The following is a 25,983-nucleotide window of genomic DNA, read 5'->3' as shown; positions in this document are numbered from 1 at the left end:
TTGGCGATGTTGACTTTTATCGCTCACTTTGGCTAGAATCAATGCTGGGCTGCTAATTGCTATGTGCTAAGCTAATATAACGATTTATTGTGTTTTCGCTGTAAGACACTTAGAAAATCTGAAATATTGTCTGTATTCACAGGATCTGTGTCTTTCGATTCGTGTATGCTGTGTATTTTTACGAAATGTTTGATGATTAGTAGTTAGGTAAACACGTTGCTCATTGTAATTATTCTAGTCCATTTGTGATGGTGGGTGCAATTGTAAACTATGCCATATACCTGAAATATGCACTTTTTTCTAACAAAACCTATCCCATACCATAAATATGTTATCAGACTGTCATCTAATGAGTTTTTTTGTTGGTTAGGGGCTATAAATATCTTAGTTTAGCCGAATTGGTGATGGCTACTGGTGTTGGTGGACAAATAAAAGATGGTGGATTATGCTAATGTGTTTTTAGGTAATAGATGTACATCTTTACATATTGTGTCTTCCCTGTAAAACATTTTAAAAATCGGAAATGTTGACTGGATTCATAAGATCTGTGTCTTTCATTAGCTGTATTGGACTTTAATGTGTGAAAGTTAAATATTTTAAAAAAATATTTTTTTTGAATTTCGCGGCACTGGTTTTTCAGTGGGGGGGGGGGGGGTGTGCCGCTAGCGCCACGCTGATCCTAGACAGGTTTTAAGATGTTCACAGAATGTTGGTTCTGTGAGGAGCTGAGGATTCAACCTCCAGACCCTCTCGTTTGGTACGATGTCACCCAATCTCAGGGAGAAGGTGAGTGGACTGTGGTCCGAGATTATAATGTCATGATAACTCACATTACAGGTATAGGGGAGTAGTTTAGCACTGCATGTCATCTCGAGCTGACACCTTTACTAACAGGTATTGTGTCAATTTAAAACTTGCACAAGACAGTTCAAAGAATTGTTCATTTAAAGACATTTTACCAATATCTTAATTATTACATTTAGCTAAGATTAGATAGTTAATCCAGAGATTCTTACCTTTGCCTCGATTCGTCAGTCTTGTCCAGATCATCATGGCATTTGTAGTTCTTTATGATAGCCACAATCCAGGTTAATGTATTGATAAAAGTGACCTTGTCCTAGAGAGATTTATATGGTTATCAAAACATCATGCCAGGGTAAGCCTACACGAAACAAAGCCCTTTTTTTAAGTGTTTCTAAAATCCCTTATGGGAAAAACTTAATGGTGGAAAAATGATTGGAACCATTTCCCTGTTTTTCCACTAGGCTTTATGGGTATTATGACTCATAATGTCATACTCTATTGTAATCCAGCCAGAGTTAGGATATCCAATATTTGGAATTTTTTAATTCACCCGCAACCTGCATTCATAATGATTTAGGAATAGTTAGGAATAGTGTGAGGAGACTAGCTAAGACATTTAAACTGGAACAACCATTTCAGTTATGGGAGCTGTAACAGTCCTGACCAGTTTTATGTTGTTTTTATGTGTTTATGGTCAGGGCGTTAGTTTTGGGTGGGCAGTCTATGTTATTTGTTTCTATGTTGGTTTTGGTTTGCCTGGTATGGCTCTTGATTAGAGGCAGGTGGTTTGCGTTTTCCTCTAATCAAGAGTCATATTTAGGTAGGGCATTCTCACTGTTTGTTTGTGGGTGATTGTCTCCTGTGTCAGTATTTATGTTCGTACCACATGGGACTGTAGCGTTTGTTTGTTTCGTTTTGTTTCGATGTCGTCTGTTTCCTGTACGTAAGTTTATGTTTAGTTATGTAAGTTTATGTTCAGGTCTCGTCAACGTCGTTTTGTTATTTTGTAGTTTTGAAAGTGTTTTGTTTCGTTTCGTGTTGCCATCTTTATCGTTGTTATAATAAAGATGGCTTATTTCCCAAAAGCTGCGTTTTGGTCCGAAGATCCTTCTCTCCTCACCTCATCCGAGGATGAGGAGAGCGTCAGTCGTTACAGGAGCAAAAAATGTAACTAAATGATTGGATTAGTTTAGAAAAAGATATGTTATTTACACTATCTTTGTGTAGCATAAGATTAATCAATCAATGTACGTGCAAAAACACAGATATTACAAACAAATCTACCTGCGGTAGAGCATGTTGGGTAAAAAGTTAATGTGCTATCATAATTTACAAAACGTTTATTTGACTTCTCATTTAGTGTTGAGTCAGTAGCACAAACATTTTAAGTAATAATGACTTTTCATTGAATTTGAGTTCAGTTTACTAGAAGTATTTGAGTTTAACATGCCTTGGGGTTTACATTGTATCATTGAGCTAATAATTACATTTAAAGTATTTATCTGACCTGAAAAAACTGAACTTATTTGTGTGATACCACTTGAAGTAATTAATGTAAGTTGTTCCAACAAGTCACTTTTGTCAGTGTAGTTGTGATAGAGCAGGCACTCACACGACACGAGGCAAAAAACTGCATCGCTTTATAGTTGTTACACGGTGGGGGCGCTGCTACCCTTTGGGGCAATGTTCTGCCTCCGGTGCTACATTTGACGGTTTGTTGAGCGGCATGTAAGTGTGTACCCACTGCCACCGCCGCTCTGCATTACGTGATCAAACAGGCTAACTGACGCATGGCCAATTATCCCGGCTGCCTTCTCTCATCTCACGTTTAAGGAGAGGGACAGAGAGCGAGAGAGTTGGAGAGAGGCAGGGAGGGAAGCATAGAGAGAGACGCTGTGTGTAGGAGATGTAAAAAGCGCACTTCCCATCCCCAGAAGGAAGCAAGCCTGACATATGCACCATTTTAGGAAAGTAAACAATGTCATAGTGTACTTTGTGGATGTTTACCCCATATATCCCATAAATAGGCCAATCAGAGAGCCAAACATTGAGTATGAGGAATAATGTGGTACACCATGTACTGCTTTGCTGTTCTCCAGTCTCTGTACATCACCCTATCCTTCGCACAAAGGATTCTCACAAGATAAATAACTTTATTTCAAATTTCTATAAACACTTCTCATCTGTTTCATTCGGTTCCTCTCTCTTGCACAAGGCTAAAAACCCAAGGAACCATTCAGTGATTGCTTGGCTCTCTCTCAACCTCTAGCTTTAGCCTTAGCTGTGAAGGATTGGCTACAAGGCCTCTACTCTCTATGCCTGTGCTCAAAACCAAGGTTATCTTTCCTCGTTTTACCCTCGGTTGCTTAGGAAAGCCTTAAGTGAAGCACTCTAGTAGTAGAGTGAAAACTCAACCTGTGTTCAAAGGAGTGGAATTTAAATGTAAAGCAGCAGGGCTCCTTCTCCAGCACCTGGTCTGAGTGAGCAGAGTGTGATACAGCACACAGAGAGTGACGGGTTATTCCACTGACCTGCAGCAGCCTTGGTCCTTACTGTGCTCTGTTAATTTGAAAGGCCTGCCTGCGTGCCTGTGTGTGTGTGTGGCGAGGGGATGAGAGAGACGTGACACTGGGAGACGCACCTGTATCAGACGTCTGTAACACCACTTCACACCAGACACTCAGTACTCACACCCAGTTGGGATATATTGATGTCTGTGTTCATTACCGCTGATGTGTCTCTCTTAGTGTGTGTGTGTGTGTCTTCCTCCCCTTGCCGCTGCTGAGCGTGCTGTTGTCTTTCAGTGTTTTCTCACACTCTCACCCGTCATGGCATCCAGTTTCCAGGACACAGTGTTCAGGTAGAGGAAGAAGAGCTACTGCAGGCAGTGGATACGCTGAGGGAGACGGGGAGAGGACAGTCTGTCCAGCAGATGGAGCCCCACCTCGTCCCACACCTCATGGCTCTCCCGAGCGCTGTCATCCCGGAGGTATCAATACGATCAACACACCTTTTTCATCAGATTGATCAGTTATGGGTTTTTGCAACCAAAAAATGCAATGCTCAGAATTAAAGTTAACTAATTACATTTACTTGTAGAGGTGGGAAGAACATTTTAGCACACTAGTGAAATACATATCGTTGTGCATTTTAAGTTCACACCCTCTCTCATCCTCAAGTCTTATTATCAGTGCTGGAAAAAGTACACAACTGTCATACTTGAGTAAAAGTAAAGATACCTTAATAGAAAATGACTCAAGGAAAAGTGGAAGTCACCGAATAAAATCCTAATTGAGTAAAAGTCAAAAAATATTTGGATTTAAATATACACTACCTTTCAAAAGTTTGGGGTCACTTAGAAATGTGCTTGTTTTTGAAAGAGAAGCACGTTTCTTGTCCATTAAAACAACATCAAATTGATCAGAAATACAGTGTAGACATTGTTAATGTTATAAATGACTATTGTAGCGGGAAACAGCAGATTTCTTATGGAATATCTACATAGGCGTACAGAGGCCCATTATCAGCAAACATCACTCCTGTGTTCAAATGGTATGTTGTGTTAGCTAATCCAAGTTTAGCATTTTAAAAGGCAAATTGATCACATTGGAAAACCCTTTTGCAATTTTGTTAGAACAGCTGAAAACTGTTGTTCTGATTAAAGAAGCAATAAAACTGGCCTTGTTTAGACTGTTTGAGTATCTGGAGCATCAGCATTTGTGGGTTCAAAATGGCCAGAAATAAAGACCTTTCTTCTGAAACTCGCCAGTCTATTCTTGTTCTGAAAAATGAAGGCTATTCCATGCGAGAAATTGCCAAGAAACTGAAGATCTGGTACAACTCTGTGTACTACTCCCTTCACAGAACAGGGCAAACTGGCTCTAACCAGAATGGAAAGAGAAGTGGGAGGCACCGGTGCACAACTGAGCAAGAAGACAAGTACATTAGAGTTTCTAGATTGAGAAACAGATGCCTCACAAGTCCTCAACTGGCAGCTTCATTAAATAGTACCCCCAAAACACCAGTCTCAATTTCAACATTGAAGGGGCGACTCTGGGATGCTGGCCTTCTAGGCAGAGTTCCTCTGTCCAGTGTCTGTGTTCGTTTGCCCATCTTAATCTTTTATTTTTATTGGCCAGTCTGAGAGATGGCTTTTTCTTTGCAACTCTGCAACTCAGCAAAAAATGTGCTTTTCTTTCAAAAACAAGGACATTTCTGTCGCGTTCCTGACCTGTTTTCTGTTGTTTTGTATGTGTTTAGTTGGTCAGGACGTGAGCTGGGTGGGAATTCTATGTTGTGTGTCTAGTTTGTCTGTTTCTATGTCAGCCTAGTGTGGGTTCTCAATCAGAGACAGATGGTAGTCGTTGTCTCTGATTGAGACTCATATATAGGAGGCTTGTTTTGTGTTGGGATTTTGTGGGTGTTTGTTACCTGTCTCTGTGTTTGTGTTCTGCACCAGATAGGTCTGTATCGGTTTTGCACATTTGTTATTTTGTATGTTGTTTGTAGTGTTTCACGTGTTCTTAATTAAACATGTTTAACCTTTTACGGGGGCAGCCCGACACCGGTACACTTATGACAACATCCAGCTCAAAATGCACGGCGCGAAATTCAAAATCTATTTTTCTTTTAACCTGTCTAGGATGAGGGTGCACCCCCCCCCCCACTGAAAAGGCAGAGCCGCGAAATTCAAAAAAAAAATATTTTTTAAATATTTAACTTTCACACAAAGTCCAATACAGCTAATGAAAGACACAGATCTTGTGAATCCAGCCAACATGTCCGATTTTTAAAATGTTTTACAGGGAAGACACAATATGTAAAGATGTACATCTATTACCTAAAAACACATTAGCATAATCCACCATCTTTTATTTGTCCACCAACACCAGTAGCTATCACCAATTCGGCTAAACTAAGATATTTATAGCCCCTAACCAAGAAAAAAACTCATCAGATGACAGTCTGATAACATATTTATGGTATGGGATAGGTTTTGTTAGAAAAAAGTGCATATTTCAGGTAGATGGCATAGGTTACAATTGCACCCACCGTCACAAATGGACTAGAAAAACTACATTGAGCAACGTGTTTACCTACTTACTAATCATCAAACATTTCGTAAAAATACACAGCATACACTAATCGAAAGACACAGATCCTGTGAATACAGACAATATTTCAGATTTTCTAAGTGTCTTACAGCGAAAACACAATAAATCGTTATATTAGCATAGCACATAGCACATAGCAGCCCAGCATTGATTCTAGCCAAAGTGAGTGATAAAAGTCAAGATCGCCAAAATATATTAATTTTTTCACTAACCTTCTCAGAATTCTTCAGATGATACTCCTGTAACATCATATTACACAATCCATATAGAGTTTGATCGAAAATGTTTATATTTAGCCACCAAAATCATGGTTAGACAATGTGAAATGTAGCCAAGCTGGTGAGAAAATGTCCGTGCGCCACTTAGACAGTGATCTACTCTTATACATAAATACTCATAAACGTGACTAAAAAATATAGGGTGGACAGGGATTGATAGACAATTTAATTCTTAATACAATCGCGGAATTACATTTTTTAATTTATCCTTACTTTTCAATACAGTTTGCGCCAAGCGAAGCTACGTCAAAAAACATGGCGTCCTAAGCCACTAACATTTTTCGACAGAAACACGATTTATCATAATAAAAATGTCCTACTTTGAGCTGTTCTTCCATCAGTATCTTGGGCAAAGGATCCTTTCTTGGGAGTAATCGTCTTTTGGTGGAAAGCTGTCCTCTTGCCATGTGGAAATGCCAACTGCGTTCGGGATGAACTGGAAGCGTGCCCAGCAATTCACAGCATTTCAGAAATAAATGTCCCAAAATCGCACTAAACGGATATAAATTGCTATAAATCGCTTTAAATTAACTACCTTATGATGTTTTTAACTCCCATAACGAGTAGAAACATGACCCGAGTAATATTACTCCCTCCACTAATGCTTGGAACAGGTGCGGGTCGGTGTCCTCTAGGCGCATGACGCAGCAAGAAAAGAGTGACTAGCCTCAGGGTTTTTTAATTTGTAGTGCCTGTGAACGCGCAATCGACCCCATTCAAATCGTCATCACGTAAAGGCATCCAGGGGAAGACGTAAGCAGTGTCCGTATACTCATAGCAATAACAGTGCCCTTTTAACTGACTCCAGATCAGGGGCCAAAATTTCTGAAATCTGACTCCATGTCAGGGAAATTGCTGTAGAATGGGCTCTGTTCCACTTAGAGACAAAATTTCAACTCCTATAGAAACTATAGACTGTTTTCTATCCAATAATAGTAATAATATGCATATTGTACGATCAAGGATTTTGTGGGAAGCCGTTTCAAAAATTACACGATTAGCATAAATAGTCACAACAGCGCCCCCATCCTCAACAGGTTAATATTTAACTTTCACACATTAACAAGTCCAAGACACCAGATGAAAGGTGCACATCTTGTGAATCAAGCCAACATGTCCGATTTTTTAAATGTTTTACAGGGAAGACAAAATATGTAAATCTATTAGCTAACCACGTTAGCAAAAGACACAACTTTTTCTAACTCCATCAGTTTCTTACTCCATCAGGTGCTATCACAAATTCGACCAAATAAAGATATAAATAGCCACTAACCAAGAAACAAATTCATCAGATGACAGTCTGATAATATATTTATTGTATAGCATATGTTCGAAAAATTTGCATATTTCATGTATAAACCATAGTTTACATTTCAGCTACATGCCGAAATTGCACCAAAAGCAGCCATAATATTTACAGACACCAACGTCAAATAGCTAATTACTCATCATAAAACATTTCTGAAAAATACATAGTCTGCAGCAATTGAAAGACAGGCATATTGTGATTCCAAACAATATTTCCGATTTATTAAATGTTTTACAGCGAAAACAAAATGTATCGCTATATTAGCGTAGCTAAAATAGACAGAAATAATTGGGCGCCCACGGCCAATTCACATGCACGACAGATATATGAAATAACATCATAAAATGGGTCTTACTTTTGCTGATCTTTCATCAGAATGTTGAAGAACGTGTACTCTGTCCAGATGAGTCGTTGTTTCGATTCAGAATGGCAAATGTCCCTCTTCAATTAGCATTGGCACTAGCGTAGTGGCATATATTTCTCGAACGTAAACACAGTCAGATGACGGAACACGGCAAAACTCCCGAATAAAGTTTCAATAATCTGATTAACGTGTCTAGGATGAGGGTGCCGCTAGCGGCACACCCCCCCCACATTCCACTGAAAAGGCAGAGCGCGAAATTCAAAAAATATTTTTTTTTTTAAATATTTAACTTTCACACATTAAATTCCAATACAGCTAATGAAAGACACAGATCTTGTGAATCCAGCCAACATGTCCGATTTTTAAAATGTTTTACAGGGAAGACACAATATGTAAAGATGTACATCTATTACCTAAAAACACATTAGCATAATCCACCATCTTTTATTTGTCCACCAACACCAGTAGCTATCACCAATTCGGCTAAACTAAGATATTTATAGCCCCTAACCAACAAAAAAACTCATCAGATGACAGTCTGATAACATATTTATGGTATGGGATAGGTTTTGTTAGAAAAATGTGCATATTTCAGGTAGCTGGCATAGTTTACAATTGCACCCACCGTCACAAATGGACTAGAATAATTACAATGAGCAACGTGTTTACCTAACTACTAATCATCAAACATTTCGTAAAAATACACAGCATACACTAATCGAAAGACACAGATCCTGTGAATACAGACAATATTTCAGATTTTCTAAGTGTCTTACAGCGAAAACACAATAAATCGTTATATTAGCATAGCACATGTGCAAACATTACCCCAGCATTGATTCTAGCCATAGAGAGCGATAACGTAAACATCGCCAAAATATATTATTTTTTTCACTAACCTTCTCAGAATTCTTCAGATGACACCCCTGTAACATCACATTACAACATACATATACAGTTTGTTCGAAAATGTGCATATTTAGCCACCAAAATCATGGTTAGACAATGAGAAATGTAGCCCAGCCTGTGAGAAAATGTCCGTGCGCCATATTAGACAGTGATCTACTCGTATACATAAATACTCATAAACGTGACAAAAAAATATAGGGTGGACAGCGATTGATAGACAATTTAATTCTTAATACAATCGCGGAATTACATTTTTTTAATTATCCTTACTTTTCAATACAGTTTGCGCCAGCGAAGCTACGTCAAAAAACATGGCGTCCTAAGCCACTAACATTTTTCGACAGAAACACGATTTATCATAATAAAAATGTCCTACTTTGAGCTGTTCTTCCATCAGTATCTTGGGCAAAGGATCCTTTCTTGGGTCTAATCGTCTTTTGGTGGAAAGCTGTCCTCTTGCCATGTGGAAATGCCAACTGCGTTCGGGATGAACTGGAAGCGTGCCCAGAGTTTTACAGCGTCTCAGAAATAAATGTCCCAAAATCGCACTAAACGGATATAAATTGCTATAAAACGCTTTAAATTAACTACCTTATGATGTTTTTAACTCCTATAACGAGTCTTAACATGACCGGAGAAAGATTACTCCCAACACTAATGCTTGGAACAGGTGCGGGTCGGTGTCCTCCACGCGCATGACGCAACTGCAAAAGAGTGACTAGCTACAGGGTTTTTTAATTTATAGTGCCTGTGATTGCGCAATCGACCCCATTCAAATCGTCATCACGTAAAGGCATCCAGGGGAAGACGTAAGCAGTGTCCGTATACTCATAGGAATAACATTGGCTTTAAAACTGACTCCAGAACAGTGGCCAAAATTTCTGAAATCTGACTCCATGTCAGGGAAATTGCTGTAGAATGGGTTCTGTTCCACTTAGAGACAGAATTTCAACTCCTATAGAAACTATAGACTGTTTTCTATCCAATAATAATAATAATATGCATATTGTACGATCAAGAATTTTGTAGGAAGCCGTTTCAAAAATTACACGATTACCATAAATAGTGACAACAGCGCCCCCAGCTTTAACAGGTTAAACTATATTGAAAAAATATACATTACGGTGATATGGTCACATGTAGCAAAAAAAAATTGCCGTTCGTTACCAAGGCAAAACAAAAGTCCATCCCACTTCCTCCAGAGAACCGGAAGTCGACGGTCAGGACAAAGAAATCGTTTTTTTTCCACCACAGAACAAGATGAGCAGAAAAATGTATTCTCTGACATCCTCTTTACACCAATAGGAAGGCGTATAGATTGTCAGCAGACTCCTAAGTGTTAAGCCCATGTATAGGCATCAAATTGAAAAGAGCACCGTTTTCTGACATTTTACTTCCTGGTCAGGAAAAGTGCTGCAGAAGGACTTCTGTTTCACTCAGAGAAATAATTCCAACTCTTTCAGAAACTACAAAGTGTTTTCTATCCAAAAAGAATAATAATATTCATATTGTACGAGCAAGATTTGAGTAGGAGGCCGTTTGAAATGGGCACGCTTTCACTGGCTACTCAACACTTTGCCTTGCAGCCATAAGAAGTTAACACTAGCCACGCTGCACTTTGGTCCTCTCCTTCACCTATGGAAGAAAGCCTTTACAGAAACACCCACCAAACTCGGACCAAGCAGCGTGGCAACGGGCAGCAGCAACAGCAGCAGCAGGACAATGAGGAATGGACATGGGATCAGATTCTGGACGGAGAGGGACCCTGGGCAGAGCCAGAGGAGTGTCGTCGTCCCAAAGCGGAGCTGGAGGCATCAAAAGCAGAGAGGCGGCATTATGAGGCGCTTGCAAGGCAGAGTGGCTGGAAACCCGAGAGGCTCACCCAAAAATGTCTTGGGGGGGGGGGGGGGGGGGGTGTGGCGAAGCCGGGTTGGATACCTGAGCCAACTCCCCGGGCTTACCGTGGAGTGAGAGGGCGTCGTACTGGTCAGACACCGTGTTATGCGGTAAAGCGCACGGTGTCCCCAGTACGCGTGCTTAGCCCAGTGCGGGCTATTCCACCTTGCCGCACTGGGAGGGCTAGGTTGGGCATCGAGCCGGATGTCATGAAGCCGGCCCAACGTATCTGGCCTCCAGTACGTCTCCTCGGGCCGGCGTACATGGCACCAGCCTTACAGGTGGTGTCCCCGGTTCGCCTGCATAGCCCAGTGCGGGCTATTCCACCTCGCCGCACTGGCAGGGCTACGGGGACCATTCAACCTGGTAAGGTTGGAGAGGCTCGGTGCTCAAGAGCGCGTGTCCTCCTTCACGGTCCGGTATATCCGGCGCCACCTTCCCGCCCCAGCCCAGTACCACCAGTGCCTACACCACGCACCAGGCTTCCAGTGCATCGCCAGAGCCCTGTTCCTCCTCCCCGCACTCGCCCTGAGGTGCGTGCCCTCAGCCCGGTACCTCCAGTTCCGGCACCACGCATCAGGCCTATAGTGCGTCTCAGCCGGCCAGAGTCTGCCGTCTGCCCAGCGGTGCCTGAACTGCCCGTCTGCCCAGCGGCGCCTGAACTGCCCGTCTGCCCAACGACGTCTGAACTGCCCGTCTGCCCAGCGCCGTCTGAACTGTCCGTCTGCCCAGCGCCGTCTGAGCCATCCGTCTGCCCAGCGCCGTCTGAGCCATCCGTCTGCCCAGCGCCGTCTGAGCCATCCGTCTGCCCAGCGCCGTCTGAGCCATCCGTCTGCCCAGCGCCGTCTGAGCCATCCGTCTGCCCAGCGCCGTCTGAGCCATCCGTCTGTCCAGCGCCGTCTGAGCCATCCGTCTGCCCAGCGCCGTCTGAGCCATTTGTCTGCCCAGCACCATCTGAGTAATCTGTCTGCCACGAGCCGTTAGAGCCGCCCGTCTGTCCCGAGCCGTTAGAGCCGTCCGTCAGTCAGGAGCCGCTAGAGCCGTCCGTCAGTCAGGAGCTGCCAGAGACGCCAGCCAGTCAGGAGCTGCCAGAGACGCCAGCCAGTCAGGAGCTGCCAGAGACGCCAGCCAGTCAGGAGCTGCCAGAGACGCCAGCCAGTCAGGAGCTGCCAGAGACGCCAGCCAGTCAGGAGCTGCCAGAGACGCCAGCCAGTCAGGAGCTGCCAGAGACGCCAGCCAGTCAGGAGCTGCCAGAGACGCCAGCCAGTCAGGAGCTGCCAGAGACGCCAGCCAGTCAGGAGCTGCCAGAGACGCCAGCCAGTCAGGAGCTGCCAGAGACGCCAGCCAGTCAGGAGCTGCCAGAGACGCCAGCCAGTCAGGAGCTGCCAGAGACGCCAGCCAGTCAGGAGCTGCCAGAGACGCCAGCCAGTCAGGAGCTGCCAGAGACGCCAGCCAGTCAGGAGCTGCCAGAGACGCCAGCCAGTCAGGAGCTGCCAGAGCTGCCCTACAGTCAGGAGCTGCCCTACAGTCAGGAGCTGCCCTACAGTCATGAGCTGCCCTACAGTCATGAGCTGCCCTCCAGTCATGAGCTGCCCTCCAGTCATGAGCTGCCCTCCAGTCATGAGCTGCCCTCCAGTCATGAGCTGCCCTTCAGTCATGAGCTGCCCTCCAGTCATGAGCTGCCCTCCAGTCATGAGCTGCCCTTCAGTCATGAGCTGCCCTTCAGTCATGAGCTGCCCTCCAGTCATGAGCTGCCCTTCAGTCATGAGCTGCCCTTCAGTCATGAGCTGCCCTTCAGTCATGAGCTGCCCTCCAGTCATGAGCTGCCCTCCAGTCATGAGCTTCCCTCCAGTCATGAGCTGCCCTCCAGTCATGAGCTGCCCTCCAGTCATGAGCTGCCCTCCAGTCATGAGCTGCCACTCAGTCCGGAGATGCCACTCAGTCCGGAGCTGCCACTAGTCCCGAGTTGTCCCTCTGTCCTGAGCTACCTCTCTGTCCTGGGCTACCTCTCTGTCCTGAACTACCTCTCTGTCCTGAGTTGTCTCCTCTATTGTAGAGGGGAGTTGGTGAAGGTTCCTGGACCATGGTCGGGGGCGAGGGTCGCCACTCAATGGACGCTAAGGAGGTGGACAAAGACAATGGTGGAGTGGTGCCCTCGTCCACCGCCGGAGCCGCCACCGCGGACAGATGCCCACCCAGACCCTCCCCTTGAGTTTTAGGGGTGCGCCCGGAGTTCACACCTTGAGGGGGGGTTCTGTCACGTTCCTGACCTGTTTTCTGTTGTTTTGTATGTGTTTAGTTGGTCAGGACGTGAGTTGGGTGGGAATTCTATGTTGTGCGTCTAGTTTGTCTGTTTCTATGTCAGCCTAGCGTGGGTTCTCAATCAGAGACAGATGGTAGTCGTTGTCTCTGATTGAGACTCATATATAGGAGGCTTGTTTTGTGTTGGGATTTTGTGGGTGTTAGTTACCTGTCTCTGTGTTTGTGTTCTGCACCAGATAGGTCTGTATCGGTTTTGCACATTTGTTATTTTGTATGTTGTTTGTAGTGTTTCACGTGTTCTTAATTAAACATGTTTAACCTGTTGAGGCTTAGGGGGTGCTGTTGTCACTATTTATGGTAATCGTGTAATTTTTTAAACGGCTTCCTACAAAATTGTTGATCGTACAATATGCATATTATTATTATTATTGGATAGAAAACAGTCTATAGTTTCTATAGGAGTTGAAATTTTGTCTCTAAGTCGAACAGAAATCATTCTACAGCAATTTCCCTGACATGGAGTCAGATTTCAGAAATTTTGGCCTCTGTTCTGGAGTCAGTTTTAAGGCCACTGTTATTCCTATGAGTATACGGACACTGCTTACGTCTTCCCCTGGATGCCTTTACGTGATGACGATTTGAATGGTGTCGATTGCCCAATCACAGCCACTATAAATGAAAAAACCCTGTAGATAGGAACTCTTTTCTTGCTGCGTCATGCGCGCGGCGGCCACCGACCCGCTCTTGTTCCAAGCATTAGTGTAGGGAGTAATATTACTCCGGTCATGTTTATACTCGTTATAGGAGTTAAAAACATCATAAGGTAGTTAATTTAAAGCGTTTTATAGCAATTTATATCCGTTTAGTGCGATTTTGGGACATTTATTTCTGAGACGCTGTGAATTTCTGGGCACGCTTCCAGTTCATGGCGAACGCAGTTGGCATTTCCACATGGCAAGAGGACAGCTTTCCACCAAAAGACGATTAGACCCAAGAAAGGATCCTTTGCCCAAGATACTGATGGAAGAACAGCTCAAAGTAGGAACAATTTATTATGATAAATCGTGTTTCTGTCGAAAAATGTTAGTGGCTTAGGACGCCATCTTTTTGACGTAGCTTCGCTTGGCGCAAACTGTATTGAAAAGTAAGGATAATTAAAAAAATGTAATTCCGCGATTGTATTAAGAATTAAATTGTCTATCAATCGCTGTCCACCCTATATTTTTTAGTCACGTTTATGAGTATTTATGTATACGAGTAGATCACTGTCTAATATGGCGCACGAACATTTTCTCACCAGCTGGGCTACTTTTCTCATTGTCTAACCATGATTTTGGTGGCTAAATATGCACATTTTCGAACAAACTGTATATGTATGTTGTAATGTGATGTTACAGGGGTGTCATCTGAAGAATTCTGAGAAGGTTAGTGAAAAAAATAATATATTTTGGCGATGTTTACGTTATCGCTCTCTTTGGCTAGAATCAATGCTGGGGTAATGTTTGCACATGTGCTATGCTAATATAACGATTTATTGTGTTTTCGCTGTAAGACACTTAGAAAATCTGAAATATTGTCTGTATTCACAGGATCTGTGTCTTTCGATTAGTGTATGCTGTGTATTTTTTACGAAATGTTTGATGATTAGTAGTTAGGTAAACACGTTGCTCATTGTAATTATTCTAGTCCATTTGTGACGGTGGGTGCAATTGTAAACTATGCCATCTACCTGAAATATGCACATTTTTCTAACAAAACCTATCCTATACCATAAATATGTTATCAGACTGTCATTTGATGAGTTTTTTTCTTGGTTAGGGGCTATCAATATCTTAGTTTAGCCGAATTGGTGATAGCTACTGTTGTTGGTGGACAAAGTAAAGATGGTGGATTATGCTAATGTGTTTTTAGCTAATAGATTTACATCTTTACATATTGTGTCTTCCCTGTAAAACATTTTAAAAATCGGACATGTTGGCTGGATTCACAAGATCTGTGTCTTTCATTAGCTGTATTGGACTTTAATGTGTGAAAGTTAAATATTTAAAAAAATATATATTTTTTAATTTCGCGGCTCTGCCTTTTCAGTGGGGGTGGGGGGGTGTGCCGCTAGCGGCACCCCGGGGCTAGACAGGTTAACACTAGCCACGCTGCACTTTGGTCCTCTCCTTCACCTATGGAAGAAAGCCTTTACAATTTCTAAGTGAACCCAAACTTTTGAATGGTAGTGTACATAAGGGATGACCAGGGATGTTCTTTTGATAAGTGTAATGAGTCATTTTGGGTGTCAGGGAAAATGTATGGAGCAAAAAGTAAATTATTTTCTTTAGTAATGTAGTGAAGTAAAAGTTTTCAAAAATATAAATAGCACAGTAAAGTACAGATACCGATAAAAACGACTTAAGTTGTACTTTCAAGTATTTTTACTGAAGTATTTTACACCACTGATTATTACCACAGCTTTCAGGAAGTCAAGAAGCTCTTGGTATCCCATGGCAACAGGCCTGACAGTGCTTGGTTTCTGTGGGTTAAACCACAGCAGACATTCTGTGGGGCTGGGCGGACACTCCGCCGTCCAGCCATCTTCCCCTGCAGTTCCTTCAGACACTGCTAAATCCTGGAAAGGTACAGAGACATGCCACTCACAATAAACCCCTGACTGTCACTGCCATCACATACCCCATAATAGTACTGTATGCCCCCCCCCCCCCCCACACGCACACGCACACGCGCACACACACACACACACACACACACATATTCCCAAACCCTGAGAGAGACACATCAGCGGTAATGAACACAGGCATCAATATATCCCAGCTGGGTGTGAGTGTGTGTGTACTGAGTGTCTGGTGTGAAGTGGTGTTACAGACGTCTGATACAGGCTCGTCTCCCAGTGTCACGTCTCTCTCATCTCCTCGCCACACACACACGCAGGCAGGCCTTCCATATTAACAGACTGCATCAGCAATTCTGTCTCCCCTTTAATGTGACAGATTAGAAATGACATCCGCGGGCTCAACATGTTTAGTAGTTTCCATGCAAATCAATGCTAGCGCTCGTGTGTGTGTGTGTGTGTGTGTGTGTGTGTGTGTGTGTGTGTGTGTGTGTGTGAGGGAAAAAGAGAGAGAGAGAGAAAAGGAAACAGCTCCAGTTTACTAGCACCCAGCTCATCCACCACCCCAGGCCTATAAAGCGCCTCCTGTCCGCTCCCAGACCATGATGCACACATCCAGATGTCTTCCAATGATGACACATTAAATAATGACACTTTCATTCCAGGGGGAAAACGTGAGGCATAAAACATTATAGACTTTAACGATCTGTATCTAAATCGCTGTGGATTGAATACTGCACAGAGTTGCTTTTAGTTGGCCAGAGGAAAGCTCTATATAAACATACTGTATACACAGAATATAGAATTATTTATTTGATGCTAAGTTGCTGACTGACAGAAACCCCGAATACTTCGGGGTAGTGGTGGAGTGTTTGTGAAACCACAGAGGACATCAGAGTGGTGATAGGTTGTGTTGGAGGGAACTGAAACTCTCCCAGTCAGGAGAATGATCACCCAGAGCTAGTTGTAACACAACACTAGCTCCAACTAACTCCTGTCACTAACAGCTTGTGTGAGAAACGCTGACAGCATTTTAATTGCTGTTTTTTTAGATTTATTGTATGACTTCTATGGCCTTATCGTGGAGGTCACAGGGTTCAAGAATGACAGGATCAAATTAAATCGAGAGAAAGGTTTTCTTGTGCATAATAATCTAGTCAGCATATCCCTGAGTACGCATGGTTTGATCCACCAAATAAAGCAATAGGACTGGAAACCTTGTCGTCCTAAAAAACAGTTACTTCTGGTTTGTTCTGCCATTCCCATGGGGAAAGAATGGGGTTTTGGAATAATGGCCCGAAAATCAGGTCTAATGTTAACACAGGCTTAGAATATCTTCTATGTTTTCTTCTGTGAGATAATATCAGTCAGTTAACATGACCTGTATGAATTATGAAGCCTTTATGTGCTTGTTTTGATTACATAAATGCTTCAAAATAGCTGATGAAGATTATCTCCTAGAACAAAACGTATAAGATCTCCTCAGCCTGTGTTTACTACAGACCTTATTTTCGGCATTTATCCAGAAGCACTAAAAAAAACGTTAATTTCCCCATAGGCTTTGGCCAACGAGCCATGGCGGAGTTAGCCTCCGTTAGTGTCTACAAAAAGATGCCATTACTATTGCTCTCTATACAACACAGAACAAGAAATCACTAGTTCCACTCTACCAACCAAATCAAATACGTCTGACATTTGTTTTAGCCCACATTTCTAGCTGTTACTATTACTGTGTGAATGGTCTAATGTGAGTGATATGAGAGGCAGATAAAGTCAGTCTATTTGATGTTAGTCGTAAATGTGAATGTGTGTTCTGCCCCCCCCCCCCCCCCCCCCGGGGCTTTACTCATACTGCGGGTCTTAAATGAGCTTCCATCTGGGCCTTCAGTCTGCCTCCTCAACTCCATTGATACACACCATTTTACTCCCACACCTCTCTGTTTCCCTCTTTATATTCAGTACCGGTCAAAAGATTTAGAACACCTACTCATACAAGGGTTTTTCTTTATTTGCACTATTTTCTACATTGTAGAATAATAGCGAAGACATCAAAACTATGAAATAACACATATGGATTCATGTAGTAAACAAAAAAGTGTTAAACAAATCAAAATATATTTGAGATTCTTCAAATAGCCACCCTTTGCCTTAATGACAGCTTTGCACACTCTTGGCATTCTCTCAACCAGCTTGACCTGGAATTATTTTCAAAAATTCTCAAAGGAGTTCCAACATATGCTGAGTACTTGTTGGTTGCTTTTCCTGGAAGTGCTCAGCATATGTTGAAACTCCTTCAAGACTGTTGGAAAAGCATTTCAGGTGAAGCTGCTTGAGTGAATGCCAAGAGTTCAAAGTTGTAATCAAGGCAAAGGGTGGCTATTTGAAGAATCTCAAATCTCAATTATATTTTGATTTGTTTAACACTTTTTTGTTTACTACATGATTCCATATGTGTTATTTCATAGATTTGATGTCTTCAATATTATTCTACATTGTAGAAAATAGCACAAATAAAGAAAAACCCTTGAATGAGTAGGTGTTCTAAAACTTTTAACCGGAAGTGTAGAAAGACGCCGGGGCGAACACACGTAAACACATATGGCCATACACAGCCACACACACCCGTGCGCACACGCACACACGCACACAACACGCTCACACGACACGCACACACACACACACACACACACAGGACACGCACACACACACATCCCCTACTTCTCTCCCACCCCTCTCTCATCTCTCTTTTCTGCTCATTACAGCTTTGAAGGTTCACTGTAGGATTTAGTTTGATTGAATGTGTGTGTGCCACCTGCCAGACTGGGGGGTGAACTCAGGGTGTGTGGACTATGTGAAGGAGTCCTCCCCTCCTAGCTCTCCACAATGCCCCACCTTTAGCCCCGAGGTGTGGGAACTACCTGCAAATTAATCAACTCTATGGGATTAGCCTCAACCAACATGACTTTCACTGCACACAGCTCACAAGCTGCAGAGAGATAGCGCCAGTTAATGCAGAGAGATCGATACAGCTAACGCAAAGAGATAGAGACAGCTAATGCAGAGAGAAAGGGACAGCTGATATAGAGAGAAAGGGACAGCTGATATCGAGAGAAAGGGACAGCTAATATCGAGAGAAAGGGACAGCTAATACAGAGAGAAAGGGACAGCTGATATAGAGAGAAAGGGACAGCTGATATAGAGAGATAGAGACAGCTAATACAGAGAGATAGAGACAGCTAATGCAGAGAGATAGAGACAGCTGATACAGAGAGAAAGGGACAGCTGATATAGAGAGATGGAGACAGCTAATACAGAGAGATAGAGACAGCTAATGCAGAGAGAAATGGACAGCTGATATAGAGAGAAAGGGACAGCTAATATAGAGACAGCTAATACAGAGAGAAAGGGACAGCAGATATAGAGAGAAAGGGACAGCAGATATAGAGAGAAAGGGACAGCTAATACAGAGAGATAGAGACAGCTAATACAGAGAGATAGAGACAGCTAATGCAGAGAGATAGAGACAGCTAATATAGAGAGATAGAGACAGCTAATGCAGAGAGATAGAGACAGCTAATGCAGAGAGATAGAGACAGTTGATACAGAGAGAAAGGGACAGCTGATATAGAGAGATAGAGACAGCTAATATAGAGAGATAGAGACAGCTAATGCAGAGAGATAGACACAGCTAATGCAGAGAGAAAGAGACAGCTAATGCAGTGAGATAGAGACAGTTGATACAGAGAGAAAGGGACAGCTGATATAGAGAGAAAGGGACAGCTAATGCAGAGAGATAGAGACAGCTAATGCAGAGAGATAGAGACAGCTAATGCAGAGAGATAGAGACAGCTGATACAGAGAGATAGAGACAGCTAATGCAGAGAGATAGAGACAGCTAATGCAGAGAGATAGAGACAGCTAATGCAGAGAGATAGAGACAGCTAATGCAGAGAGATAGAGACAGCTAATGCAGAGAGATAGAGACAGCTAATGCAGAGAGATAGAGACAGCTAATGCAGAGAGATAGAGACAGCTAATGCAGAGAGATAAAGACAGCTAATGCAGAGAGATAAAGACAGCTAATGCAGAGAGATAGAGATAGATAAAGAAAATGCTGGACAGAGAAAGAAACAAACAGTTTGGCAAAAAATTGAAGCTACAGAAAAGAACGCCGGTCAATTCTCCATGTGACAATATTAAACGGACAGAGCAGAGGTGGAGAGGACCACTAAGTTAAAGCTGAACAAAAAGCTGAGAGATGAGTGGAGAAGAGGTTTCTTTAGGGTATATCGACAAACATGTCAATCATCTCCCTTACTCCTTACTCACCCAAACTAAATCTAATTGTTTTTCAGATTTGGCTATAGAAAGACATCGCAAGACAGCCTGTAGCCACCACCACCCCTCCTCCCCACCCTCTCTCCCCAAAGAAAGGAGTGATCGGATGGCTTTGAAAAAATATGATGGTACATTTCACAGCTCTGTGACTTACAGAAGCCCAATCCTGTGATTAGTCAGTGCTTTGACTTTATCTTAAGTTCCTTGTCAAAATTAATTTAGTGTGGGTGGGCTGTCTGTCGTGCTCCAGGGAGAGGAGAGCAGAGAAAGGTCAGGAAGAGATCCTTTTCCCTTTCAAATAATCCCCAGCTCCAAACCAGACTGGCCACCTGGGAACCAAATATCTGCCCCATCAAAGGGCCCTATTCTACACTAGAATGAGAGTGAATGGGGTTCAATGAACAGCCTGAAAATGGATCCTCCCTCGTCCTGCCTGTGGCCCACTTAGTGCCCTCAACCTTGCCACTGAGACCGCACGCACACACACACGAGCGTGCACAGACAGACACGTATGCAGACCAATGATGAACATATCAACACATTCATGTTTAAGGTACACACACACACACACACACACACACACACACACACACACACACACACACACACACACACACACACACACACACACACACACACACACACACACACACACACACACACACACACACACAGAGATATAACTAGGAGATAGATTGGCAGGCGACTAGTGTAAGCCACTTGCTGAAAGGCGTCGGCGGCCCTTGGCCTGCGCTGACACTTCATTAGAGACCTTTTCCTGCTGGCCTCTAATGTGTCCCATTTGATGAAACATAATGGATTACAGCGTTTCAATTTGGGGAGCTGGGCCCGTAGCCAGCCTATCTCCTTCAATTAGGGAACAGCTCTTAGGCAAATCTCTGACATCTGAGAGCTGGGAGCAGGCCAGCCAGTCTGACCCACACACTGGTTAAAGCCTTCCTTCATGGGAGCAGGCCAGCCAGTCTGACCCACACACTGGTTAAAGCCTTCCTTCATGGGAGCAGGCCAGCCAGTCTGACCCACACACTGGTTAAAGCCTTCCTTCATGGGCGCAGGCCAGCCAGTCTGACCCACACACTGGTTAAAGCCTTCCTTCATGGGAGCAGGCCAGCCAGTCTGACCCACACACTGGTTAAAGCCTTCCTTCATGGGAGCAGGCCAGCCAGTCTGACCCACACACTGGTTAAAGCCTTCCTTCATGGGCGCAGGCCAGCCAGTCTGACCCACACACTGGTTAAAGCCTTCCTTCATGGGCGCAGGCCAGCCAGTCTGACCCACACACTGGTTAAAGCCTTCCTTCATGGGCGCAGGCCAGCCAGTCTGACCCACACACTGGTTAATGACTTCCTTCATGGGATCGGGGCAGTGGCAGCTCACTCTCTTTCTTTCTCTCTCCCCTCGTCATCCCGCATCCCCTTACTCTCTTCCTTCCATAACTTGTCCCAGACACTGATAAGTAGATTAGGCAGCAGGTGTGTGTGTGACTGTGTGTGCACGTGTGTGACAGAGGCCCACCCTGGTGGAAGTACTATTTAAGTGGAGCCTCAAATGGGCTGAAATGAGTCCAAGGCTGACTGACCAGAGGTGCAGACTGAGTGGGGATCGCCTTATTTTTTGCCCAATTCCCCATTCCCTTTGTTCTCATAATGGTTATCCCTCTCCCATCTCCACAGGAACACAAAATAAGCCTTTAATGTTTAGAAGGCAGAACAATGGTTTGGCCTTCAGTAATAAGCCTTGAATTACCTACCAAAGGGTTTTCGTTTCAAGATGTGGAATCTTTATTTATTTCATTCCCACCCCCCCCCCCCCCGTCCGCACCCCAAAAAAGAGGGTGAAAAAACGGGGGATGAGACACAGACGCTAGGCTAATGGTGCTAGAGTGAGAGGCTTTGTTCAGCCGCCACATTTAGCCTGTCCCTCATCGTCTGTCCTCGCCCTCACAGCAGCACAAAGGATAAAAGAGCTGAAATGTAGCTAGATTTATCCATCTCTCTTTCGCCCTCTCTATCTCCCTCCCTCCCTATGCCCCATCTCCTCTGGTCCTCTCTATCTCCCTCCCTCCCTATGCCCCATCTCCTCTAGTCCTCTCTATCTCCCTCCCTCCCTATGCCCCATCTCCTCTGGTCCTCTCTATCCCCCTCCCTCCCTATGCCCCATCTCCTCTGGTCCTCTCTATCTCCCTCCATCCCTATGCCCCATCTCCTCTGGTCCTCTATCTCCCTCCCTCCCTATGCCCCATCTCCTCTGGTCCTCTCTATCCCCCTCCCTCCCTATGCCCCATCTCCTCTGGTCCTCTCTATCTCCCTCCCTCCCTATGCCCCATCTCCTCTGGTCCCTCTCTCTCTCAATATGTGCCATCAAAACATTGAGAGTCTCCTCCATTTCACCCTGTCCTGAGTGTCGTATGCTTTCAAAGAGAGAGAGAACGAAGGAAAGAGACCGACAGACATAAATTAGGATGGCCTGTCTAGCCAGCCCATGCGGGGGGACAAGAATACTGTGGTAATATTGTAGCACAGGTTGCCATCAAAGTGTTGTTCACACACCTCAAAAAGAGTCAGTGGTATGTGGTGAGAAAAGTAGCTGTAACGTTCCCTTTCATGTATAAATCCCAAGATGGGATATGATTAAAATGTATGCTTAAACTGTCTATGCTAGATTGGCATAACAGTCCAGACAGGCACATATCTTAAGTTAAGATTCACTCCTTTACTATAAACAGATATAGTTATCATGCTGTGTCATAAATGGATGGAATACACTGAATGGGTATCAGTATTGAAACACAATAAAAGGGAGACAGTCAATCAGAGGATATTAATCTGCATTATTGCTGTAAAAGCATGTTCTTTCATATGGGTTGGAGAAAGATCTCTTCATTGTAAAGGGCACATTGAGATAAGTGAATTTTCTAAGGCTTGAAGTCTCTGCTTCGTGATGTTTTTAGATGGAATTGTCTTGAAGCTCACAAAGTATCTAAATGTAAACGAAGAGCGTTTTAAAAACCATTCACTCCTCAAATTCACCTGTAATATCTGTACATTTTCATAATGAGCCAAATGTGTTTGTTTTTCTACCCAAAGTTGCAAAGGAAATGTTGTGATCTAATTAATAAACACAAGAGACCAGCAAAATTGATAAGAGTGTGGTTGCATAGCAGGAACAGTGACATCTAGTGGTCAAAACCTGGTACTTTCCCACTACTTTAAGGTAAATACTGCAAGTGACGCAATACTCCAAGCCGCAGCTTCATAATACTTGTCAAACACAGAGAACTGATACTGTATATTGGTTGTTGGGGTGGGATTGGTTTGGGGGGGTCCGTGGGTGGCTTTTACATTCTTTTGGAGGGGATTCCTTTGTGTCTTAGTCATTGTTAGGAAGACGTTTGGTCCAAATCGGATGTTGGGTACATTTATAGAATATTATCTGAATCCTACACATTTAAATTGTCTAATTTGGGTGCAATGAATTAGCTACATTTCTTAGAGATCATAATAATGTTTCAGGAATCGTATCTGTTACTAACTACATAAACTATTCCAGAACAATGGTGGGTGTCTAAATCCTATTTCTTTTGAGGCATTTTGAGGTGGAATGACCCTCTTCTCAATGTTAATGTATTGAATACAACACATTATTCAGTCTGGGACTCCACTTCAAATGTGCCCATCTACACAGAGGAGCACAAGGACAAGAATTGGGACATGTCAGCTCAAAGCTGAATGTGTGTGTAAATTCGTGCATGTGTGCGCGACTGTGTGCTTGCGTGCCAGTGTCCCGTCTGTCTGCGTGCCTGTGTGTGAGTGTGTGGTGTATGTGTGTGTGTGTATGTGTGTGTCCCTGTCTGTCCGCTTATTTGTGTGTGTGTGTGTGTGTGTGTGTGTGTGTGTGTGTGTGTGTGTGTGTGTGTGTGTGTGTGTGTGTGTGTGTGTGTGTGTGTGTGTGTGTGTGTGTCTCTGTCTGTCCGCTTATTTATGCCTGTGTGTGTGTGTGTGTGTGTGTGTGTGTGTGTATGTCCAAACTCTCGAGTTTCACTTTCTGTCAGAAGGACTTTGACAGTAAGAGAACCTCAGTGTGGCATAGATGGATCCTCTGGGCAACCGCATCAACCAACAAAGCTTCTCGGGATGACAAGCTCCTTTCTCTACCAAGAATACTGCTCATTCCACCAGATGGCATAGTGCCCAACTCTGACCACATCCTCTGCTGCATAGAACCTTCGCTGGCTGTGCTCACAGTCCAATAGAAGCATTAGGGCCGGGAGTTTCACCTGACCACATAACCTGACCAGAGCCCATATTCATAAAGCATCTCAGTGCTGATCTAGAATCAGTTTAGACTTTTAAATCATTAAGAATAAGAGGGGGGACCTGATCCTAGATCAGACAATTGGTGAATACGGGCCCTGGACAAACTCTGAGTCTTAGTTATAGCGGTTCTAAGAGATACTGACCTGCAGGCATTGAGCTTGACATTGTCCTCTGTGTTTTTGAGCAGCTGTTGAATGTCCAGCTCTCTGGGAAGCCCAGGAAGCAGGAGCTCTATGAATGCATGATCCTGAGGAAGGGCCCCCTGCCACTCCATCCTGCCTGGAACACAGAGAGAGGGAGGGAGAAAAAGGAGAGTGACAATGAATGGAGAATAAAGGAGAAGATACTTGCTCACACAAACAAGACATGCACAGTATCAATGGATGTGTTTCTTTAAAAAAAATTATAAATAAAAAACTATTGTATAGCTCCTATTGAATGCATTATGCATTCAGTAAATAATGAATGCAACAACAACCCATGGATGGACTAGATCTTCTTACACACACACGCACACACACACACACACACGCGCGCGTACGGCCGCCACCAGCACAACATATGAGACATTGTAATTTGATTTCTCCTCAAACAAGATTGTTATCAGGAGCCGTAAATCAACTGCACCTGAAACAAGAGGCAACTTATCACCAACAATAAAATGTTCCGCCTCATCCCTCCTTTTCCCTCTCTTCTGTTCCACTTACAGTAGAGGGACCCCTGATCAAAATGCATAGCCTCTGAGTATTATCAGCCAGTGACACTACAACCAGTTAACATAAAGAATATGTAAATAAATAACTAACTAGAAAGGGGTCTCTTCACTCAGGCTTTAAATAAACAATCCATCTCTTAATCTCAAGCCCCCTATGTGAATAACACATCCTAAACAGCCAATCGTGGAGGGGCTCGGCCCATATGAACAGTGTAGTGGGGAAATATTTGATATGTATGCATATTATACATTCATGCCTTTTTTAAACAGCTTTTGAGACAAATCATTAATAATCGTCAATTGCCATAACTCAAAAATATAAATTGCTTGCATATTCTCCATCATGCATGGTTTAGTCTTATATTGGGGAATCTAATGGAATAAACTCCAATTTAGTCCAAAGTATCCGTAAGATATATCACGTCGGGGTCACCATCTACTGTAGTGGGGTAATATTTGATATGTATGCATATTATATACTGTATGCCTTACATGCGACCCATAATAAGACTAAGCAGTTATCATATTCAAATATTTATCTGACTCCAAAAATATGATTTAGCAATATGCAAGAGACTATAGTTGAGTTACAGTATTAGGCAATCAAGAAAGGTCTGAGAATGGAGATCTAAATACAAAACAGTGGCGACTCGTCATTCAGGGCTGTTTTGAGCCCCACCTGGATAGCTTCATAAAAAATATAAAATAAAAATGTTTGTTGTCTGTTTCGCATGTTATTTTAGCATTATTAATACGTGCCGCATATCAGTTTGCAAACAATGTAAAACAAAAAAAATCATTGAGTTAATAAAGCCGCATACAAACATTGTCTCTTTTTTGCTTTCTTTAGTAAAGCAGCTCCAAAAATGCAAGTGTTTCAGACTAGCTCAGTGCTTTCTGTGGTGGTGGGACAGCCAGCGGATAATACAGAGCGTAGGGGTTGGTAATGTTCTCTAGTTGCGCCGTGATTGGCTCAGTGTTCTGTCACTCATGGGGACATTACGCCACCGTAAAATCTACGGGAAGAGCTAGGGAAAGAG

At 43.4% G+C, this 25,983-nt stretch overlaps 1 pseudogene; it reads right to left on the bottom strand.

The window, feature by feature from the left end:
* LOC129852841 (uncharacterized protein KIAA0825-like) overlaps positions 1-24,502 on the bottom strand; it is a 95,628-nt pseudogene extending 71,126 nt beyond the window's left edge.
* Positions 24,503-25,983: the final 1,481 nt, after the last annotated feature.

The sequence above is a fragment of the Salvelinus fontinalis genome, chromosome 4, assembly GCF_029448725.1.
Source record: "Salvelinus fontinalis isolate EN_2023a chromosome 4, ASM2944872v1, whole genome shotgun sequence".
NCBI lineage: Eukaryota > Metazoa > Chordata > Actinopteri > Salmoniformes > Salmonidae > Salvelinus > Salvelinus fontinalis.
The sequence above is the reverse complement of the archived record's forward strand: the minus strand, read 5'-3'. Positions and strand labels throughout refer to the sequence as shown.